Genomic DNA, 25,046 nt, shown 5'->3' on the forward strand with positions numbered 1-25,046 from the left:
TCTCGTATGTTGAGAAATGACCTACGGGAACTCATTCCCCTTTTGGGGCACTTGACCTTGGGTTTCGGACTTGAAATCCCTATTCTCCTGAAGAGAAGAGATTTAAGTTGATGCTAGTGGGATCATGGGAGAGACCCCAAACCCACCGAGGGCTTGGAAGGTTTAAGAGATTAAGGCGAATAGTCATCTTGAGTTTCGAGCGGATCATGTAAACCACCCTTCTAAATCAGAAGTGCATGCTTGCAAGGATCCAAAACGATTGTGTTACAGGTTGCGAAAAAAAAAAAAAAATCTTTCTTCACTAATCTCTAATTTTACACAAATTATTTACAAATTCCTTTCAATTTTTATGTGAGTTTAATGAAAAAAAAATACATTATGACCAACTATTTAATTATGAATAATTAATTTCTCATTATTACTTGTATTATATTGTTGCAAAAGATTTCGCATATTACATTTGTGATATCTTATATATGTCAATGTCTACATATACAAATGTATAAAAATTATAGAAATATAAATTTATATATGTTACTGTATTCATACATTGTCAATCTGTAATGCTATATTACTATCGGATACTCTAATTTTCTAACATGTATCACTTTAGTAATATAGTTGTATTCGTTACGAAAAAATTACGAAATTGTGTATTGTTCTTCTATCAACTTATGTTCAATACATATCTATATATATACAGGTCATACAAACAAGTGTCCACAACATACGCTTTCAATAACAAACCAAAACTTTACAAAACGCCTACATCACAACAATAATTGTACTTTTTATATTAATTTTTTTTCACGACAATTGTATATCAATTGTATACTAATGACTAATGTTATATTTTTCATCATACAAGATATTCGTGGCACAGGAAACGTGTCATGTACCGAAATAATTGCTATAAACCATCCACAATATTAATTACATAACAACACATGATGAAATAATTATCTTTCATTTATGTCAATTACTTATACAAGAGGGTGACATATGCAGATATAAATTCACAAGTTTAACCCTGAATCTATAGCATATAATACGAAGGTAAAACAGATAAATGAATGCCCTAAAGGCTTAAAACTTTCCAAGACAGTGCATGGTTACAACAAAAGTGGACTTAAGTCCAATACAGTTAAAGCCTTTGGCTTGTACAAAAATAAATACAATAAATACACAAAAGAAGCTCTCACTCCAAGTGCTCCCAAGCTATTGCCTTGGCAGAGGCATATCATGTAATAACCCGACCCTCGTATCTGTTTCTGAAATATTTTCAATCCCTTATTCTGAGCAATTAAATGCTTACGCTGAAATTTTATGTGAAATTGAATTTAATTCAGTGAATCCTATGGTTATGGATGCATATCTGTTTAATAAGAGAAAAATCTGTCACAATTATAATGTTTGAATCAGAAATTGGAAGCCTTAGAGATTTAATTATCTAAAATTGATTTTACATTTGGGATCGGCATAATTTTTAAGTCATAATATGATTTTCTGTGAAATTTCAATTTGGAATGATTAAACTGATTAAATTTCGTCTTATTCACTTTTAGGATCATGCATTGATTACTAACTAGCTTTTGTTTTGGCTCGGAGTACTAGGTAAGCTTTTATGCTTTAGCATCTTGCATGAGTGTGAGTGTTTGCCATGACAGCATGCTTACCATGAGGCTATGTACTTACGTGTTATAACTGCCTGAATGCCTGTGGGTGAAGATTGGGTTATTTAAATTGAAACAATGCATTGGGTGCAAATTTTAAGCCCACTTGAAAGTGGCAAAACCATATTTTCTAAGCCCACTCGAGGGTGGCAAAATCCATGTCTTAGCCTACTCGCGGGTAGCACCATCAAACCATTCTCCAATAAACAAACATGAAATGTTTTGTTCCAATTTAGGCGATTTGGTCTATACTTGTTTGCTGTGCGCATAACATAGTAATTCTAGGCTAATAACAGGAATAAGAGCATATAATGTTTTCAAAACAAGATATCATGGTTAGTAGAGGCCGATCTTTGGTCGGGCGAGCGGGGGTGCTCATAGCTGACCTTCCTCAATCGTACCCAAGTTCCCGAGCTGAGGCAACTTTGGTGATGACGGACACGTGACCTTTGGCACCGAGTCAGGGTTTTCTAAATTCCCCCAAAATAAAATATTTAGGTGGCGACTCTGTATCTAGCAAAGCAGTCCATGTTTGGCACTTCTTTCTAAAAAATCAGTTTTTCAAAACGATTTGCCGGATTTGGACTCTTTGGTTTAGATTAAGAACCGTGACAATTTGAGAGTCCTGAACTGTAGTGAACCCAATATGAACAGAACGGGACTCATCCTCCCGGGGCGTTCGGGGACGTCTACACATATGTGTGTGTGTGTGTCTGTGTAAGAAAGTTAGAAATTCCATGGAATTGGATTGTGATTGATTCATGAATTCAAAGTGATTAAGAACCTAAGTTGATTTATGATTCATTTTTCATGTGATTTTGAGCTTTAATCTTGTGTTAAATTGATCTATTTTGAGCCTTGCTATGTATTCTCTAAGTTGGGTTTTGTGTGAGTTTCGGACTGCCAAAACAGGGGCTCGGCCGCATGTGCGGACAAGAGAAAAAAATGAGATTTTGCATTCTGCCTATGGTCGCTCGTGCGGTGAGGAGGGACCGCACGTGCGGTACATGTCCGCATGTGCGGAGGGGACGGCCGCATGTGTGGCCCATGTCGGGAAACCTCGTCTGCATCGTTTTACGTGCTTAACCCTCTAATATGTTTGAAATCAGTATTTGATGCTCTTTAACGTTTGTAAACTTATTCGAAGTAAAATGATTCAGGAAATAGTTTAAAAATGAAACGAACTAATTCTTGTATGGCATGCATATGTAGGGCACCTACCGGGAGGGATTATCGCTCCATCCACGCGCTGTGAGTAATAGTACGGCAAATGTACATTTTACTTACCGTTAATGACTATGGTTACTAACGTTCTATTCTGTGTAAATGATTACATTAACATTTATATCGGTTGAGAATCAGTGTGAACTTGTATAAATGCTGGAAGATTTGCATACATCGGTATGACTTTGGAACCTTTCTGCTCTGTCACTAACGAACATTAACGCTTTGTTATCGATAAGCAAACTACGCTATTGTTAAGAAATAAATGGAACTTATGTTCATCCAGAAAGGATGGTACTTGTGTGAATCGAAGATTATTCGGTTGTATTATACATGAATCTAAGGTTATTCAGGACCTATAATATGAACACAAAGGTCTACCACCGTTATATGACCCACGTTCTGATATGAATTATTCTGTCTCTATTGACCATACTGTCGTGGCACATGCGTCTCCCGTTACTAAATGTTATGGATACTCTATTATCTGCAAGCTAGCTATATTGATTCACAACGAATAAATGGAATGTATGTACATTATTTATGGGACCTATGGTATCTCCGTATCTCTGGAATGTGTTACCTTTTGCTAACAATTACCAGTAACATTCTGTTAAACCTATATTACCGATGGTAATTCATGTGAATAATGGGAAGAATGTATGTAATTTTTGTATGATGCTGAAGTTAATCTGTTCTGATGATTTCTAGTATGGAGCAAAGTGCTGTACGGAACTAAGTGCTACACTTTGGTGGGAGCCACCTCTAGAATCCGTACGAGCCACCTCTTGAGTCCATACACAAGTTATTTCTGGGCCGTTAGGTCGTTCTGTTATTTCTGGGCCGTTAGGCCGTTCTGTTATTTCTGGGCTGCTAGGCCGTTCTGTTATTTCTGGGCCGTTAGGCCGTTCTGTTATTTCTGGGCCGCTAGGCCGTTCTGTTAATTCTGGGCTGCTAGGCCGTTCTGTTAATTCTGGGCCGCTAGGCCGTTCTGTATCTATTAGGCCTATGGCCGTTCTGTACATTAGTGGGCTTTAAGCCATTTTGTCAAGAAAACTGGACCCATGGCTGCTCTGGAAGTAATTACAAAATGTAGTTAATCATATGCCTCTACAGTTATATGCTTTATTACTCAAGTTAAACATTACATTATTTATGAACTATTATTAACTAAGTTTCACTCATCCTGTATTTTGTCTGTTTCTGTAGGTAATCAACCAAGAGACCAATCCTAACCCTTAAGGCTCATCTCTCTCTTGTCAACCTCGGTGTGTCCAGGCACTTAGCTGAAGCCCGTACATTTTGTAAAGTGTTGTTAGTTTTTTTTGGATTATGCTTTGGTTGTCTTTCATTAATATTTTTGTTATGCACCCAATTGTGGGGTTGAGTCGATGTATATGTGTGTAAGTTTTCTGTATATTATTTACCTAATGTGATGTGTGATCCTAGCATAATAGTGGTAGCTCAATGGAATAGATTTTTGTTATCAAGAGCTTCCGTTCAGGCCCCATACGTTACATATATCGATTTTATGTCCGTTTCTGATGTAGTCATGACCAAAACTTTTAGGGGCGGTTTTGGGGTGTGACATATCATCAGCACTTGAAATATTTTTTATAACCATTCTGGTTTTGCCCCGACCTTCATTGTGTTCTGGACTCAGGTTCCGTGATTGAATATCGTATCCATGTCTTATTTTTTTCCCCTTTGACCCTTGGTGTTTGAGTTTTAGAACTTGTCGGGTGAGTTTGGAACAGGTTGATTGTTAGTTGGATTAGATTGTTGTTGCCCAGATTTTGGCCTCTTCGCTCGAGCGAGGCTTCTTGCGCTCGAGCGAGCTTTTTGTAATTTGTTTCTTCACTTGAGCGAGGTTTCTTGCGCTCGAGCGAGAATTGGGAGTCCTCAGGTTTCTTTCCTAGACGTAGAATTTCTAGGAAGATGAAGTTCTTCGCTCGAGCGAAACTTCTTGCGCTCGAGCGAGCCTTGTGTTATTTGTTCCTTTACTCAAGCGAGGCTTTTTGCGCTCAAGCGAGGGTGTGCGTCTGTGTAAGACCTGAAGGTTTGTATTCTACGCTCGAGCGAGGCTTCTTGCACTCGAGCGAGCGTGTGCGTCTGAAAGTTTTTTGAAGCTTTGTAGTCTACGCTCGAGCGAGGCTTCTTGCTCTCGACTGAGGTCACTTGTTGTGTTTGGTCGCTCGAGCGACAACTCCTTTGCTCGAGCGAAAATTAGGTATATCAGTTCGCAGTAGAGATATTTTACTTCACTCTTTGATTTCTTTTCATCCCAAAACCCTAATCTGGCTCCCTCTCTCTCTAAGAATCCAACTTCTCTCTGCAAATCCCTTAGAACCTAAGAGTTTCTACTCTACTTCCTTTGAGAAAAATGTGTAGCATCTTGTGGGCTTCCAATCCATCCGAGTAAAGCTTGACTTTGGGCATTTTTGAGATTCTACTTCTTCCTCTTTGAGCTCTACATTTGAGGTAGGGATATTCTACTCTTTAATATGAGTTTTAACGTAGGTGTTTGTCATTTTGCATAAATGGTGGAATTTGGGAAGATTTGGGTGAAGTTAGGGTTTGGGTTTAAATTTTGAAAGAGGGGTTTCCTATATTTGGCTTCATATATGTAGATGAGGACTTGATTATGGTGTTATTTGAAAATAAATGGTGAGATTGGGTCTTGGGGATGATATTGGAAATAGGGTAAGGTTTTTCCCTAATTTGTGTTAAATGACTATTTTGAATAAATAATGAAATTGACATGGGAAATGGGAAATATGAAATTGGAAGAGTGTGTGATTGAATGGTGAAGTTGGATTTGTTAAATCACTCACTTATGGAAATTTGATAAATTATCTGTTTGGTGGATTGTATATCTGTTTAGAAATATCTGTTTTGGGCTATCGGTGGAGGATAACTATGATTGTTGTAGAAACTGCATGATGATTAGGTGAATTAAAACTAATCATTTGAATTATGTCATTGAATATGATGGTTTGATTAAACAATTGAATGTGTGATTTGGTTAGTCATTGTATATGACACTATTTTAAATACATTGTATATGTATCGTTGTTTGGGAGGAGATAGGGGATGCACTCCATTGAAAATTAAGTTGGCCGGAGCGTCCAGGGTGAAAGTCCCAAAATCATATATATATATGGGTGCCGGTTCCCTCGGATGTGATTCTGTAAAATGGCAAGAAAATGGAAGTGTTTGAATAATGGTTGTTATTGAAGTGTTAATAAATGAGTTGTAGTCTTGTTTTGAATTGTTTAGATTACAACGAACTATATCAATGAATTGATTTGGATAAATGAATAGAAATGGACTGAAATATAGATGTCGATATTGATTGGTCATGGAAAGGGAGTAAGCTGGTTTGCAAGTATTAAACATTTATCTGATGCTGATATCTTAGTTAATTCTCATATATTGTTTTAGCATATCTCTACTGGGCATTGGCTCACCCTACTTGGGAAACCATTTTCAGGTACAGGTGACATCCCACCTCCTAGGGCATAGTTTGAGAGGATGGGGCTGAAGGCTCTATTTTGTTACCTATATGTTTATATGTTTTCTTTTTAAGTTGAGGGCTTTAATTGTAAAGAGCTTATGACTCTCACTTTTGTTGTAACCAAGTTATCTCTTGGAAAGATGTAAGCCCGTAGGGTATTTATTTTGTTGTTATTAATTAGTGTTACATGCTGTAGTTTCAGAATGAATATTTATGAAAGTGTAATGCATGTAATCTCTTTTGTTATATAAACTTTGATGAATAAAAGTAATACATTTCATATTATGCTTATGAATCTCTTGGGTTGATTTATACTATATTTTGAGGGCGTTACATTTTTCCCACGTAGGGTGAGCCAAAACCCAGTAGAAATAATTCGACACAATATATGAATTTCAACAAAGTTATAGGATGAATGCATATGCCATGCTCGTGCCAAAATATTTTACATCTCTTTCAAACCATGTAATGTCAGGTTATAAAACAATTCATAACATCCTTTCTCTTTTCATTATAAACAATACTGTGAATACAACATTGTGAATCTCTAGGTACGTGTCTACTAGCAGGCTATACAAGCACTACTCGTCATTTTTACCGGTATTAACTGGAAGGCTCGACACCTATCTGTACGGTTTTCTGGTCTTTCACCAAGGACACACAAGCCAACTTAACATTTGTAACCCCACCCCTTACCCCAGGTTCACCAAGTATTCACTTTTTTTTTCCCCCTCAAAATAGTATACATTTTCAATGTGATAATATGCAACAATGCCCAATGAAAATGGATGAGAAAACGGTTTCAATTCTCTTAGTTTTCATATAATGTCTACAACAATCATAGCTATCCTCCACCGATAGCCCAAACAGATATCTCTAAATAGATAAATAAATTCCATAAGATAGACTTTCCAATTTCAAAATGTGAGTGACAATATATATCCAACTCTACCATCCCCATTAATATCCACATTCTTTCCCAAAATTTTACAAAAAAACCGACATCATCTTTCAACGTTTTCCAACACAAGTCAAAACTCATAGTTTTGGAACAAAATCTTATTTTCTTTCAAAATCACTTCCGAGTGAAGACCACTATTTTCCATACATAACAATCATCATTATATCCCCACAACTTTTCCCATGATTCCATTTAACAAAACCCCTCTTTCGATTTCAAAACCAAAATTCTAGATTTTTGTTCAAAATCCCCAAATCACAATATTGTTTTATAAATAACATATAACTAAGTTGAAACTCATAAGAAGGTGCAAAAAATCCCTACCTCAAGCTTAGAAAGGAAGAAGGTCCAAAAGTCGACAAAGACGAAACAACGATTTGCTCCGATCAAAATGAAACCCTCGACAAACTCTGCACTTAATCTCAAAGGAGTAAAGTAAACCGATGATTCTACGTGAGTAGATTTGAAGATCTTTGCGAAAAAAAAAGAGTTTTAGAGAGAGAGAGATTCATGATTTTAGAGGAGAAGAGAGAAGATAAAGTAAAGAAAAGGGTAAGTGAGGAGCCTATTTATTGTACTAGGTTAAAGTGAAATAAATTCCCAAACTCAACCCAAAAGAATAAGTAAAACCTAAAAAGCAGGGCCCAAAACCGGATTGAAATATGGATGAAAGAACATAGGGGTCGACCCTCAGACCAGAGGTGTCGACACCAAATTTCAGTAGCCAATACTAGTTTCAGTAGTAGACAAGGGTTGATACCTCCCAGACTGATGTCGACCCCAGAGGCCAACAAAAAAAAAAAAGCAAGTGTCGACACCACCAAAGGATGGTGTCGACCCTAAATTCCAGTAGTTATCCAGGAACATAGCAGCACGAAGGTGTCAACCTTTCCAAGGTTGGTATCGACCCTTGGAGTAGAACAAGGCCAAGAAGAGAAGGCAGTGTCGACACCAACAAGGATGGTGTCGACCCCTAAAACCAAAACCAAATGTGAAGAGGAAGAACAACCGTCTCGGATATGGTTTTCCCCTTAAGGAATTTCGTCCCCGAAATTTTAAATTAACAACAATATCGTATTTAAGCCAATTACAACAATGATAGCAATTCAATTTCATCATCATGACCCATTCACCTATCATTCATTCTCATCACCAAGATAAACACGTGACCATTACTGAATATACAATTCACATTTTCAAAACATATACAATGTTTATATTACATTAAGATGACAAGATTTTTGATATAGGTTCAAACGTCAACAAATAGGTCTGGATACTTCTCACGGACTTCCGTTTCACGTTCCCAAGTTGCTTCCTCAACGTCGTGATGTCTCAACAACACCTTTACCAAGGGAATTGTCTTGCCACGCAAGACTTGGTCTCGAGTATCTAAGACTCTAACCGGTTGCTTTTTATACGAGGCATCCTCATCTACCTCTAGCTTAGTCCATATTTTTATGCTCCAGAAGTATGGATCCGGCTCATACTTCTGGGGCATACAAATATGAAACACGTCATGAATCTCGGAAAGCTGCGGCGGCAAGGTCAAATGATAACTACCTCCCCGATACGTTCTAAGATCTCAAAAGGCCCAATAAACCTAGGGGACAACTTTTTACTCTTCGCAAACCTCATCAAATCCCGTCTAGGTGATATCTTCAAAAAGACGTGGTCTCCTATCTCAAAGGATAACGGTCTCCTTCTATGGTTGGCATAGTTCTTCTGACGACTCTGAGCAGAAACCAACCTCTTACTAATAAGCGCAACCTTCTCCGTCGTTTCCCAGACTAATTCAGGAACTATCATAGGTGCATCACCCACCTTGGCCCAACACACAGGAGATCTACATGGTCCGTACAAGGCCTCAAATGGTGCCATGCTAATACTTGATTGGAATCTATTGTTATAGGCAAAATCCACTAAGGGCAAGTGCCTCTCTCACTAACCCTTAAAGTCAAGAACACAATCTCGAAGCATATCCTCAAGGATCTGGATGGTACACTCTGACTGTCTATCAGTCTGAGGATGATAAGCGGTACTAAAAGTCAACTTAGTGCCCAAGGCATTTTGTAGGCTTTGCCATAACCGAGCCATGAAATGCGGATCTCTATCTGAAATAATAGTCACCGAGATTTCCTGAAGTCAAACTATGTCCCTAATATAAAGGTCAGCAAGATAATTTATTGAGTCACTCGTGTGCATACGTACAAAGTGAGCTGACTTAGTTAACCGATCAACTACCATCCAAATGGCATCATTACTCCATTGAGTTCTCAGAATACCTACAACAAAATCTATCGTGACATGCTCCCACTTCCGTTCGGCTATTGGGAAAGGTTGCAACAAACTCGCTGGTCTCTGATGCTCAATCTTCACTTGTTGACAGGTAAGGCACCTCGATACAAACACGACTACATCCTTCTTCATACCCCTCCACCAAAATTGGCGACTAAGGTCATGATACATCTTTGTGCCTCTCGGATGTACCGTAAGGCATGAGTGGTGAAACTCTCGAAGTACCTCCTCTCGACAAGACTCCGGTACGAAAAGATGGTCAAGGTATCTAACACTCGATTCAAAATACACGTTCAAGCCCTTCTCTACCTTCCCACTAGTTATCTTCTCCTGGAGGGTCTCTACCTCAATATCATCCCTTTGTGCTTCTATAACTCGGCTAAAAAATGTAGGTTGTGCAACTACCAAGAACAAAGCTGCCGACTCGACGGACTCACCAAGATGCAAGTAAAACTCTCCAATGGCACTCATTAATCTCCCATTCCCGAATGGCAATGCTAGCTATACTGCTAAAGGATTTTCTACTCAAGGCATCAGCCACTACATTGGCTTTCCTCGAATGATAATGCAACTCAAAATCATAGTCATTCATAAACTCCATCCACCTCCTCTGTCTCAAGTTCAGATCTTTTTGTGAAAATAGGTACTTCAAACTCTTATGATCAGAGAATACCTGAAACTTCTCACCATACAAGTAATGTCTCCAAATCTTCAAAGCAAAGATCACCGCTGCTAGCTCTAGGTCATGTGTAGCATAGTTTCTCTCGTGTGTTTTCAACTGACATGAGCCATATGCTACCACCTTTCCTCTTGTATCAAAACACAACCCAAACCTTCCTGTGAGGCATCAAAATACACAGAATAGCTCAAACCCCTCTTCGGAATAATCAACATTGGAGCGGTGGTAAGTCTAACTTTAAGCTCTTGGAACAACTTTTCACAAGTCTCACTCCATACAAATTTGATTCATTTTCTCGTCAATCTAGTCAAAGGTAAGGCTAATCTAGAGAAATCTTTCACAAAACGGTGGTAATACCTAGCCAATCCCAAGAAACTACGGATTTCAAAGGCATTCTTAGGTTGTTCCCAGTCTTGCACTACCTCGATCTTAGAGGAATCCACAGTCACCCCTTCCTTGGATACCACATGGCCTAAGAACTTAACTTCTTTCGACCAGAACTCACACTTCTCAAACTTCGCATACAACTTGTGGGCTCTAAGCTACTCAAGCACATCTCGCAAGTGTTCCTCATGTTCCACCTCAGAGGGCGAGTAAATCAAGATGTCATCAACGAAGACGATCACAAAGCGATCTAAGAACTCATGGAAAATTCTGTTCATCAAATCCATAAACAAGGTTGGCACGTTGGTTAACCTAAAAGGCATCACCAGGAACTCATAATGGCCATATCACGTACGGAATGCCATTTTCTGGATGTCCTCCTCCCTTACCCTCAACTGGTGATAACCAGATCTCAAGTCTATCTTGGAGAAGGAACTAGACCCTTTCAATTGTTCAAGCAAATCATCTATACGAGACAATGGGTAGTTGTTCTTAACAGTTACCCAGTTCAACTTTTGATAATCAATATAAAGTCACAATGTGCCATCCTTCTTCTTGGCAAAGAAAGCCGTTGCTCTCTATGGTGATGTACTACGGCAGAGAAAACCCTTATCTAACAATTCTTGGAGTTGAATCTTCAACTCACTCAACTTGGTGGGTGCACACCTATACGGTGCCATAGATATCGGTGCCATACTAGACACTAAGTTAATAGAAAACTCAATCTCACGATGAGGTGGTAAACAAGTGAGATCCTTAGGAAAGACGTCTGGGTATTCACAAACTACCCTCGACAACTCCACTAGGACTGTATCGCTCTCAACACCCATGGATGTAGCAAGTAGGAGACTAAGCTTACCCCGACCACATGGATCACATACTGGCAACAAGGCTCTATCAACCCTATAACGCTGTACAACAAGATAGCATGATCATTTAATCCAAAAAGTCATCTTTCTCATTGAACTAAGAGTTAAGTGACAACAATTTAATAAACACATTCCCACAATATCCGAAATACGTGTTCCAGTTCAATAAACTAGATGACTCAACAAAACATAAGCCCCTTGGGCATATAACGTCATAAGATACATTTAGTAGTCCGGTTACAAAAGTCCCAGTTTAAAACATCCAACACCCTCTTGACTTCTACCATCCCCAAAAAGAGGTAGTGCTTGGACCAGTCCATCAACGAGGTTGTCCTTTGTCAATTCCTGAAAAATAAATTAGGGTTGAGCTATTTGCCCAGTAGGAACACATTTATCCAGGTACCTAATCCTTTGAACAAGATTATGGCATTTATGTGATAGAACAATACAATAAAATTCATTTTCACAGTTATATGTCAACAATTCACAATGGATCGCAATAATACAACACGGATAATTGCAATTCATGTCTTAATGTATAACAATTAAACATCCACAGCCATGGAGATCATGTCACACATTCATCTACATGAGTCCAATTTAGAACAACCTGTACCTTTATTTTGGAAAACAACCCCTACATTTGCTGGTTATTATACGGCGTGACTGTGTGGACACCCCAAAACATTTTCCCACATCCGTTTAGTAATAAGTCTAGACAGGGCATTTGGGCACCTTTTCAAACTTCCCGCGCGGGTATCAACACAACACCGCCATTACCCAAAACCGACTCACACTTGGACTCATGTATGCTTAACAATTATATCACATTTCAATCCCACAATCAAACATCAAACATCACAATAGATGAACATCACATAAAACTTAAAGAACAAAAATAATTCAAGCCACAATACATCAATAACCACATTTCTATCTCTCCATTGTCACAAAGTTTCATGGGTCAAGAGGAATTTCATTGTATTTAGTATGTTCTACTCAATTTGGGAACTTAGGGTTTCACCTAATTTGGGGTTTCTCTTCTTTGTCACCAATCTAGATTTTAACCACATTTACATTCATACTTGAAAGAAGGAATTGTGAGATTATCAACAAAATGTTAAGCAAATGAGTTAGCATGTGAAATAAGGGTTTGATCCAACAAAATCTTCAATTAGTTCACAAATCACACATAATACCATGAAACCTCTTCAATAATGAAGACATACAAGGGTAAAAGTATCCCTACCTCAACTATCAAGCCAAAAATCCAAGCTCCTTCATGAATCTATTGCAAACTCACAATCAAATCGATAGACAATGATAATCTTCAAGAGTTCTTTGCCCCTAGCAAGCAATTTTGGGTGGATTTCAAAGGTATGAAAGGTATATGTTGGTAGAAATCTAGGGTTTCATAGAGGGAGAAAGAGGAGATGGAAGATAGAACAAAAGAGATAAAAGAATGATCTAGAATCAACGTATTTAAAAAGATGATATCGCGACCCTCGCTCGAGCGTGACTTCCTACGCTCGGCGACCAGACACAATCAAGAGGCCTTGCTCGAGCGACAACTTCTTCGCTCGAGCAGAGAAAGAGAAGCCTCAGAAATTTTGCAGCGCTATAGTGAAACTACTGGAAGCTAGCATTCCACGCTCGAGCGTGACTTTCCTCGCTTGAGTGAGCACGCCTGTAATTCAGCAAGATTCAGGGAGCAACGATTCTACGCTCGAGCGACAGTTTCCTCGCTCGAGTGACCCTGAAAACAAAATGTCACAAACCCGATCTCCTAAGAAATAAAAATAGTCACCACTCAAGGTACATACAGAAACCCTCTGACGGTAACAATTTATAATAGCCCGATAAGATAACAACCTGTCCATACCCAAATATAACATCAAAACTTGACATATCAATCAATACAAATGCAGAAGGAAGTCGACGATCAGAAACCTCTATCTCACAATCCCGACATTCTCATTCTAACACAATCTTATCCCCCATAGGTGACTCTACATTGAGTGGAGATGCTAACCGAGCCAATTCTAATCCCAATGCCGATGCAAATGCAGACGAAATAAAAGAATGTGATGCACCTGTATTAATCAACATATTGGCAATAGAATTACACAATAAGAAATTACCTCTCACTACCGAAGGCGTTCGCACTAAATCTAGTGTGGTAACAGTAAACACACGTCCTATAGATCTCTACTCTACCTGCTCACCCCTCGGAGCATAAATCTGATGTACAGACTGAGCCGAAGAGGCACCCTGATTGGCCTTTGAGGCCTAAACTGACAACGCAAGCTGATGGCTCAGTGTCTGCCTCTGGTTAGCCGCACCAGATGTGCCACTTGACTGAAGGCAAAACCTCCTCACGTACCCCAACTGCCCACAATGATAATAGGTAGATAACTACCCTCTCCCCTGACTCTGGCTCTGAGAATGAGTTGCCGATAGTACAAACTGTTGTCCTCCTCCATTCTTCGGGCAAACTATAGACTTGTGACCCAGTTGGCCACACTTAAAATAGGTAATCCTTCCCTGTCCACCTCTTCCTGACCCAGAGCTCGGTACAGGAAAAGTGGACCTAGACTGAGCTCCCTGGGGCTGCTATGGGTTGGAAACCCTTTGCCTCTTACTGTCTCGATTCTCTCCCTGAACCTTCTGACTCCTCCTAAAGCCCCTCATCCGTTTCTCTTCCTTCTGAACCACGGTCTCCAGATGAGCCGCCACTTTCACAAGGCATCCGTAGTCCCTAATCATTGACCCAGCTACTTTAAAAAGGAGCTTAGTCCTTAGCCTCTTCTCAAACTCGATAAAACAACGTTCCTCCATCGCCATAAGCTCCGGTGCAAATCTAGAGAGGCTAGTGAAAGTTGCCTCAAACTCGGCTACAGGGAAGCTGAGCTGCTTGAGCTTCAGAAACTGATCCTTCAACTTCTCCTATTGCAGTGGGAAGAGAGAACTTTTCCTGGAAGGCATTGACAAATGCGTCCCAAGTAACCCCAATGCACCCGCGCGCATACTTTCACCATTGACTCGTATCTCCATTTAGCTGGAAAGATGCCAAGGTCACTCTCAGCCCATCATCTTCGATGCCAAGCATCTCAAACGTCTTCACAATCTATTCTAACCACTCATTCTCCTTCAGTGGCTTCCTCGGATCACCCAAAACTCACCCAGATTCGATCAGAAGAACTCTCTATTTAGAAAGGATGGCCCTATCTTTGTTACTTTGGCCTGGACTTGATTCTTAGCCCTGAGAATTTCTATATATTTCCGCAAAGCTCCGACCATATCATGGGCCAAAGCGCCCATGGCCTGACAATCCATTGGTTCGGCCACATTGGCCTGACCAACCCCTTCCTCCTACGCTGGAGTCTTATCTGGTAACGGCACCTCATGGCGTCTAGGCCTACCACGCCTACCACCGCCACGTCTTCGTCTTAACATCCTAATGAAGGTAACACTAGAGATTAGCACATTTACAAATGTGCCGAAGCTAACTCACGTGCGTCCTAATGTGATGGACAACATTTCATTCATTCCATATAAGCACATAAGCACAAAAATACATACGAACTTTCTTTCTAGATAATGATCGTCTAGCGGCGCTGCCAGAGTTCCGTTAGAAATAACAGTGATCAAGTGCTCTTGAAATAGGACTTCTAAAAACCTGTGAACATAATCAATATCTTAGAAATTTAGTTCCATACCCACTTAGTCATATACACAAGTTATCACATAACACACCATACATACAAATATCTCTATCAAGCGATATAAACCCATTGTGGTAAAAACCACTTCTCACGTAGCCAAAGTATTCAAACCTGGTACACTCAGATACCAAGTTGTTACGCCTCAAAATAATTGCTATAAACCATCCATCCACAATATTAATTACATAACAACACATGTTGAAATAATTATCTTTCATTTATCCCAATTACTTGTACAAGTCTAACCCTGAATCTATAGCATATGTTACAACAAGAGGTAAGATACGGAGGTAAAATAGATAAATGAATGCCCTAAAGGCTTAAAACTTTCAAAGACAGTGCTGGGTTACAACAAAAGTGGACTTAAGTCCACTACAGTTAAAGCCCTTGGCTTGTACAAAAATAAATATAGTAAATACACAAAAAAAGCTCTCACTCCAAGTCCTCCTAAGCTATTACCTTGGTGGAGGCATATCATCAACACTTGAAATGTTTTTCCCACGTAAGGTGAGCCAAAGCCCAGTAGAAATAATTCGACACAATACATGAATCTCAACAAAGTTATAGGATGAATGCATATTCCATGCTTGTGCCAAAACATTTTACATCTCTTTCAAACCACGTAATATCAGGTTATAAAACAATTCATAACATCTTTTCTCTTTTCATTATAATCAATACTGTGAATACAACACTGTGAATCTCTAGGTACGTGTCTGCTAGCAGGATATACAAGCACCACTCTTCGTCATTTTTACCGGTATTAACCGAAAGGCTCGACACCTATCCGCGCGATTTTTTGGTCTTTTACCAAGGACACACATGCTAACTTAACAGTAATAACCACATTCTCTACCCCAGATTTACCAAGTATTCACCTTTTTCTTAAAAGAGTATACATTTTCAATGTGATAATATGCAACAATGCACAATGCAAATGGATGAGAAAACGGTTTCAATTCTCTTAGCTTTCATGCCATGTCCACAACAATCATAGCTATCTTCCACCAATAGCCTAAACAGATACCTCTAAACAGATAAATAAATTTCATCAGATAGATTTTCCAATTTCAAAATGTGAGTGATAATACATATCTAACTCTACCATCCCCCTTAATATCCATTCTTTTCCAAAATTTTACAAAAATGAACATCATCTTTCAACGTTTTCCAACACAAGTCAAAACTCATAGTTTTGGAACAAAATCTTATTTTCTTTCAAAATCACTTCCCAGTGAACAAGTCCACTATTTTCCACACATAACAATCATCATTATATCCCCCACAACCTTTCCCATGATTCCATTTAACAAAACCCCTCTTTCGATTTCAAAACCAAACCCCTAGATTTTTGTTCAAAATCCCTAAATCATAATATTGTTTTAGAAATAATATATAACTAAGTTGAAACTCATAAGAATGTGCGAAGAATCCTTACCTCAAGCTTAGAAAGGAAGAAGGAAGAATAACCTAAAAGTCGACAGTGACGAAACAACAATTTGCTCTGATCAAAACGAAGCCCTCGACAAGCTCTACACTTAATCTCAAAGAAGCAAGGTAAAGAGATGCTTCTACGTGAGTAGATTTGAAGATCTTTGTAAAAAAAATAAGTTTGAGAGAGAGAGAGAGAGAGATTCACAATTTTAGAGGATAAGAGAGAAGATAAAGTGAAAAAAATGGTAAGTAAGGACCCTATTTATAATACTAGGTTAATGTGAAATAAAGTCCCAAAGTCAACCCAAAAAAATAAGTCAAAACTCCCAAAAGGCAGGGCCCATAATCGGACTAAAATTTGGGAGAAAGAACACAGGGGTCGACCCTTGGACTAGAGGTGTTGACCCTTAGGAAGAAATAGCAAAACACCAATGTTGGCAGCAGACAGGGTGTCGACCCTCAAACCAGTGGTGTCAACACCAAATTTCAGTAACCAATACTAGTTTCAACAGTAGACAAGGGTCGACACCTCTCAGATCGGTGTCGACTTCAAAGGCCAACAAAAAAATAAAATAAAATAAAAATTAAGTGTCGACCTTACCAAAAGCTGGTGTTAACTCTAAAATCCAGTAGCTATCAAGGAACACAATAGCTCGAAGGTGTCGACCCTTCCAAGGTTGGTATCGACCCTCGGAGCAGAATAATGCCAAGAAGAGAAGGTTGTGTCGACACCAACAAGGATGGTGTCGACCCCTGAAGCCAAAACTAAATATGAAGAGGAATAATAACTGTCTTGGATAGGGTTTCCCAGATTCAAAAGCAATAAATGGGTCAGGTCTAAATCAGGATTGCTATAAAACGAGACTCAACAACTCTTAATGTATAAAAATATATTACATATTGATATTAATGCATTTTTACACCAATAATATGCAAATAATATGCAATAGTGGGTTCAATGAATTTGTATGATGGGATGAACTATTAAACAAAATTGTACAATTGTGCAATTAATTTCATACATTCAATTGTATTACATGTATGGATTGTGAAAAATCAAAAGTGGGAAGTTGATAGAAAAAGATGTGTAATATTATATATTTAAACGACTTGTTTATTATTTATTATTTAAGATAAGATTGTGATTTCAACAATCTATCTATAAATTAATGTTTATGTTTATAAAATTTCTCATTTATCATGTAAATTCTTCGACCGAGTATTTATTCATTTCTTGCATAGTTATATTTTAAATACTGATCAATTTACCCATACAAATCTCTATACTTTGTATATATATTACATTCCAATTTAAGAGCAACACAAAATTACAGTACTAATAGTTGATGAAAAATCACATGTCACGTGCAACGCACATGCCCAACCACTATTATATATAAAAGAGTGAGTTGGAAGGCCAATGAGTAATCTTATTGTAAATAGGTTAAATGAATGAGTTTTATAACGTATAAAAAAATATTCCAATGTTTTTGACAAATCATAGCATTTCTCGGGTACATACATTATATATAAAGTGTATCAAACCTTCATCAAATCTTTCGTAGATTAACTCATGGTGTGGTACATTTCCAAAAACATTATTAACATTTGACAGAACGATCTATCATATCGATACCATATTGAACATTTACAATGGAACAAGGGCATACAGAACAACCTCAATGGCCGAGTTTATATAGAACGTCCACTTTGGCCAAGCTCATATAGAACATCCACATTAGAACGGCTCATACATAACGTTCACATCGGAATGGGCTCATACGGAACATCTATCATATGTAGATATCATACAGAACGTCTATAACAGGTTGATAACATGCTGAGCGTTCATAAAGGTACAGAGCCATACAAAACGATTATACACAATTGGAGCCATACAGAACGATCATCAAGACTGACATCATACAAAACGTTTATAATGAATCATTAGCTTATACAGAACGTACATGGCAAGCCGAAGACATAATGGAAGTTACCAGAGATCAAAGTACATTTTCCAAGTTGTTACAATAGTTGTTTTCAAAGGAACTCATTCATTCTTAACAAAATCTCATATTCGGGAAAACATATCATATCGTACACAATTCGGAGTTTCATAACATATCTTATCATTTGGTGAAACACTTATTCGGAAATTTATCGTATCATATTCATGACAGAAATTCATAGTGTATCTTATTGTTTTAGAAAAAACTTATCTTATCGAATATCTTGTAAACAAAAGATAGGTTTCACAAATCATCGCATAATGTAGTCATTTTCAAAGTTATATATATGAAAATATCTTTACAAAGACATTAGTCACCTTGTCTAGATCGGTAGTCCACTTTGACATTCCAACCTACACATTCACATAACCATACACGTTGTAATACATTGTGCGAAATGAATAACTCTTCTTCCCTTTTCTCATTCAATTACTCATGATGTTTTCTCAATTATTAATCCTCAATAAGTCATATATCATGCCTAGAAATGCCCAGATAAAGATGGGAATGAAGATACAAACATAGAACATCTTCTAAAAATGTGCTGAAATAAGCCTGACCGCTTAAGCATACCCTTGGTTGGTTGAGCAAACTATGTAGTTTGCAAAAATACTGGATAGTCCTCAAGTGTGCTTGAGTGGAATGTTGATTGCTCGAACAGTCTGTGAAGACTGCAAAAGTGCTAGAAGCTCGCAATGTGCGCTCGAGCGGTATATACCCCGCTCGAGTGGTCTATAAAATTTATGGGTTTCAAAATTGAAAGTTTGAGCTTCCAAACACCAATTCAAAACTTAGGGTCATGTATGGCTTGCTCAAAATCATGGAAATACTTTAGAAAACTCAAATACATGACCCTTTTTTTAAAACTATTTGCTCAAAAGTTATCAATTTAACAAAATTGAGCTCAAAACCTCCATGCATGTAAGATTTTCAAACTCTTTTCTCTAGTTTGTGACTTGACGAACTGATATATAGATGTGGGCCATGTCAATATGAGATTGCATGTTTAAGATGAGATTTCACCATGAAATCGTGTTTTGCACTTGCGATTTTAGAAAGTAAATTAGTTTGATAAATAGTTTGAAAAGTTGGTTATTTACATGAATAGTTTAATTTTTTTGGAATATTCACCAAAAAAAAAAAAAAAAAACTCGATGATTTGGACTTTTGAGGTTGTGTGACATTTATTTTTTGTAGTTCACATAAAATGGACTTTTCGACTTTCTATAATGGAATTGACCAACTTTTCAAACTATTTAAATAACTAACCCACTTTTTGAAATCACATATTAAAAATGCTGTTTAAAATTAAAATCTCATCTTCAAGTAGCGATTTCAGTACCACATTGCATTAACTCTAAATAAAAATTCCAAGTATGAAGGGATTTTGGTGATATTTGGTGATGCCATGCACACACACACCCCACTGTACTGTTCCATACATGTTCTTTTTATAATAGCCTAACTCATACATATTTCATGATGCCAAGTATTGCTAGGAAGGTTATTTCTATATTAGCATGAAACATGTTTTGTAATTAATTATAATAGTTTAACCTTTTTGATATAATATTGTGTCTGATCTTCCAATCTCGTTGCCAAGGTAATAAAAATATCGGCATCCATTAAATACAAAATATATCATAGTGGAAAAGAATTCATGAAAACAAATTTCATTGAATTGAAAATTGGCAAGTTCGACACTTGTAGACATGACCCCCTTGTCTAATGCTTATTTGGACACTTTTGATATAGCTTCAAAATATGTTCTCTATTGCGTGCTTTATATAATAGAATAGAATAGATAATAGGATACAAAATAATAAATAAATAAAAATAATATGAATTTAAAGTTTGAAACAAACTATACAATTAATTAACAAAACATGATGAAAATTGGCCTTAATAGAAGATAGAGAAAACAACTCATGATCAGTATAACCATCAGCCGTTGCATCCTTTTGCATCCCCATTTTCTTTCGTGCTTTGTCCTAGAAATTCAAAATGAAGTGAATCAAAGCAAATTATCAGTAAAATGGACTAAGTGAGTTTCTTCCATATTATATTGTATAAGTGGAGAGAGAGAGAGAGAGAGAGAGAGAAGAAGACGAAGACGAAGACGAAGAAAAAGAAGAAGAAGAAGAAGAAGAAGAAGAAGAAGAAGAAGAACATTTTCCTTCCTCAACATTAACTGCACATCTTCATACCTAAAATGAGAAACTAGTAAACAAAGCCCTTCTATTTATGCACATTATTAGAAGTTCACATTTAGATGCACAAAAAGTAAATTCATAGTTTTGCCCATAATTTTGATTTTGCTTGATTAAGGCGTTTCTAGAGGTTTAGATCATAACTGGCCAGTAATCACTTGATTACTTACAACCTCATAAAAAAAAAAAAAAAAACAGAATAGTTATATTAATGGGGCCATAAGCTGAAGCATATAACAATGATGAAATCCATTGAGCTAAGCCAATATGATCAAAAATATACTTTGCTTTTGTCACAACACATTCACATATCTAAATATCCATGCAAAACTTATGTACAATAGAAAGCTCCACACTTAAAGTTTACATATCCGAAACCATCATAGAAAAATCAAATAAAAGTCATAACATGATATAAACCAAAAGACAAAAGCTCTGTCACGGAGACTCAACTGATCGGGTTCACAAAAACAATTCCTGAAGCAGACTCTAAGATTGGGCTCCATGTTGATCACCTACATATACATACATAATATAGAGTGAGCGAAGCTCAATGAGTAATAATATAGTAAAGAGGTTCAAACGAATGAGCCTATTATCAAAGTAAGTATAACATCATAATTTTGTAACTTTTTCATGATCATAATTATGGAAAGACCTTGGGTCCATTGATATTACAGAACAGCCTCGGGCCCAAACAAATGAACACATATCACAGAATGGCCTCGGGCCCACACATTAACAACTATTTAGAACGGCCTCAGGTCCAATCATATATTATCAAATCATTAATAGAACGTCCTTGGGCCCAAGCACATCATGGTATAAACAGAACAACCTTAGGTCCATATTGCAAATGTCATATAACATTCACAAAACTCATTCATTTCCATCAAAACACAATTCCAAAATAAATAACCGTTCATGGATCAAAATAATTAATTAAGAACATATCTTTACAATACTATTACTCACAGTGCGTTTAGTCTTGCGGCGTTCCCTCCGGCACATGACCTACACAACATTTCATACATACACATTTGATAAATAATTCATTCCATTTTGTACACTTTTGTTTTAATGATTCACATCCTTCGTTTTTTTAATAGGTTTCTAATCATCATTTCATTTTTCCAGAGTGTTTACGTAAGGTCAGAAATGCATTCAAAAGGTCAGAAAGGCCAACAAAAGGAAGCAGAATTTTTCCCTCTTGTCCGCTCGTGCGGATGGTCTGACCGCTTGTGCGGTCATGTTCTGCTTGTGCGGAAGTATCAGCCGCTCGAGCGAGCAGAATGCACTCCCCTATTTTGGTTCATGTTCCGCTCGTGTGGAGCTCGCACCTGCACGAGCGGTTTAGGCAAAATCAAATGGTTTGAAAATGGCACAAAGTGTAATCTTTTTTACTCATTTCGAAGCCAAAATTCATGCAAAACTAATTCAAAAACATGATAAACTAACATTATTCAAGTGTGATTTCAACTCAAACACATCAATCTTGCTTAAAGTTCAAAATCAAGGTCTCATCTTTTCCATAAATTCAAGAATCACATGATCAAGTTCAAAATACATATATACATGGATGATCCTTACACAAATCTTTGTTGTATGAAGACCCTAGAGCTCATTTCATGAAGTATTTACAAGAGTGAACTTAAATTAAACAAAGTTAAAGATGTCAAGGCTCAAATTCTTGAATTTAGCTCAAACAAACTCTTAACTCAAAACCCTAACTCAAATGGTGATAAATTTTCAAATTCCTTCTTGATTTCAAACAAAAGATAAGTTATTACAAGGATTCTAAAGGGATTTCCATACCGCAGCTCAAATCTTGAGTTTTTCCCCTTGAATCTTTCAATCTCCTTTGCTTCTCTTTTTCAACTCTAGAACTTTCTTCTTCCTCCCTCTCTCTCTAGCTCTCTAGCTAGAGTGTGTTGATATGAGGTGATCTTACGACTTAACTTAAGTCTTACTATCTATATAAATATATAACTTAAGCTAATTGCACTTATGTTAGCTTAATTTAAGATTTATGCCTATTAAACTCAATTAATTCATTATGAATAGTAATTTTACAAAATTTCACAGTAGGCTCTAAAAATCATGCTAAACACAGATATGAAGTCGGTTTTGGTTTCTGAGGCCTCTAAGGCTTTCAATTTTCAGTTCAAAGTTGTTATTGCAACAAATTTTCCTACAAGTAACAGATGCAAATTCAAAATCACATAAATCACATAATTAATCATGCAAATTCATATCAAACACATAATCACATGCATAATTAAGCATAATATGGGTTAGGTTATCATAGTCTTCATCCCTTTAGGAAGTTTGGTCCTCAAAACTTGTTTACCTCAAGTTGAAAACAATTCTGGATATCATTGCCTCATTTTTTCTTCCCATTCCTAAGTGGCTTCTTTTCTGTAATGTTTCTTCCATTAGACTTTTACCATTGGGATAGTATTGTTCCTTTATTGCTTGACTTGTCAATCCAAAATTCAAATAGGTTTTTCCTCATAAATCATATTGTCATCCAAAACAATCTGATGATAGTCAATAACATAAGAAGGATCCCAAAGGTAGTCTCGCGACATTGATACGTGGAACATATTAGGCACTTGCTCTATGCCCTATGGTAAAGTAATGAGATAGGCAACCAAACCTAGTCTTTCTAAAATTTGAAATGGCCCTATGTACCGGGGTGACAATTTCCCTTTTTCCCAAATATTGTTTGCCCTTTCATCGGAGTGACTTTGATAAAAACATGTTCCCCAACCTCAAATTCTAAGTCCCTCATTCTTTGGTCTGTGTAGCTCTTCTGTCGACTTTGAGCAGTTCTCAATCTTTGTTGGATGATCTTGATTTTCTCTATAGTAATTTGCACAATTTCGGGCCCAAACAATGCTTTATCCCCAACTTCGGTCCTACAAACTGGAGATTGACATTTTCTTCCATATAAAGCTTCATATGGTGCCATCCCTATACTAGAGTGGAAACTGTTGTTATACGCAAATTCTGCCAAAGGTAGATAGTTTCCCAATTTTCATGGAAATCCAAAGCACACATTTGAGGCATGTCCTCCAATGTTTGTATCATCCTTTCAAACTGCCCATCAGTTTGTGGATGAAATGCGGTCCTGAATCTCAATTCTGTTCCCAATGCTTTATGTAAGTTTTGCCAAAATCTTGATGCAAACTTAGAATCTCTATCCCACACAATTGAAACTGGAACACTATGTAGTCGAACAATTTTATTGATATACATAGTAGCAAGTCTATCAGCATTATAAACAGTTTTTACATGAAAAAAGTGAGCAGATTTAGTCAATCTATCCACGATAACCCATATAGAATCCATACCTTGAGGTGTTCGGGGTAAGCCAACAACAAAGTCCATAGTTATGTGCTCCTACTTCCATTCCAGAATAGGGAGAGGCTAAAGTAGACCCATTGGTCTTTGATGCTCCACTTTCACTTGCTGACGTTGAAGACATCTTGAAATAAACTCTACAATTTCTTTTTTCATATTAGGCCACCAAAAAGCTTGCTTGAAATCTTGATACATTTTAGTGTTTCCAGGATGCGTAGCAAATTTGGATTTATGAGCTTCTTCTGAAACTCTTCCTTTAATTTCTGGAACATTTGGAACACAGTCTTCCTTTAAACTTCAACACTTGAGCTTACAAAGAGAATCCCTATCTTGGTTTCGTTTCTGTCTCATCACATATTTTCCTAAGAAATTCATCCTCTAATTGCTTTTGTTTAATTTCTTTAATCATAGCCAATTGTGTTGACATTGTGGCTAACAATCCACCTTGTTCATGTAGCACAATTTCCACTTCCATTCTTTCCAAGTGAAGTAATAATTCATTCTGCTCGGTATGCAAACATGCTAGATTCCCCGTTGACTTTCTGATAAGAGCATCCGCTACCATGTTGGCTTTGTTGGGATGGTAATGAATCTATAAGTCATAATCTTTGATGAGTTCTAACCACCATCTTTGTCGCATATTAAGCTCCTTCTGGGTAAAGAAATACTTGAAGCTCTTGTGGTCGGTGTAGACTTC

Source organism: Camellia sinensis, chromosome 6 (assembly GCF_055761805.1).
Source record: "Camellia sinensis isolate YWXY chromosome 6, ASM5576180v1, whole genome shotgun sequence".
Lineage (NCBI taxonomy): Eukaryota > Viridiplantae > Streptophyta > Magnoliopsida > Ericales > Theaceae > Camellia > Camellia sinensis.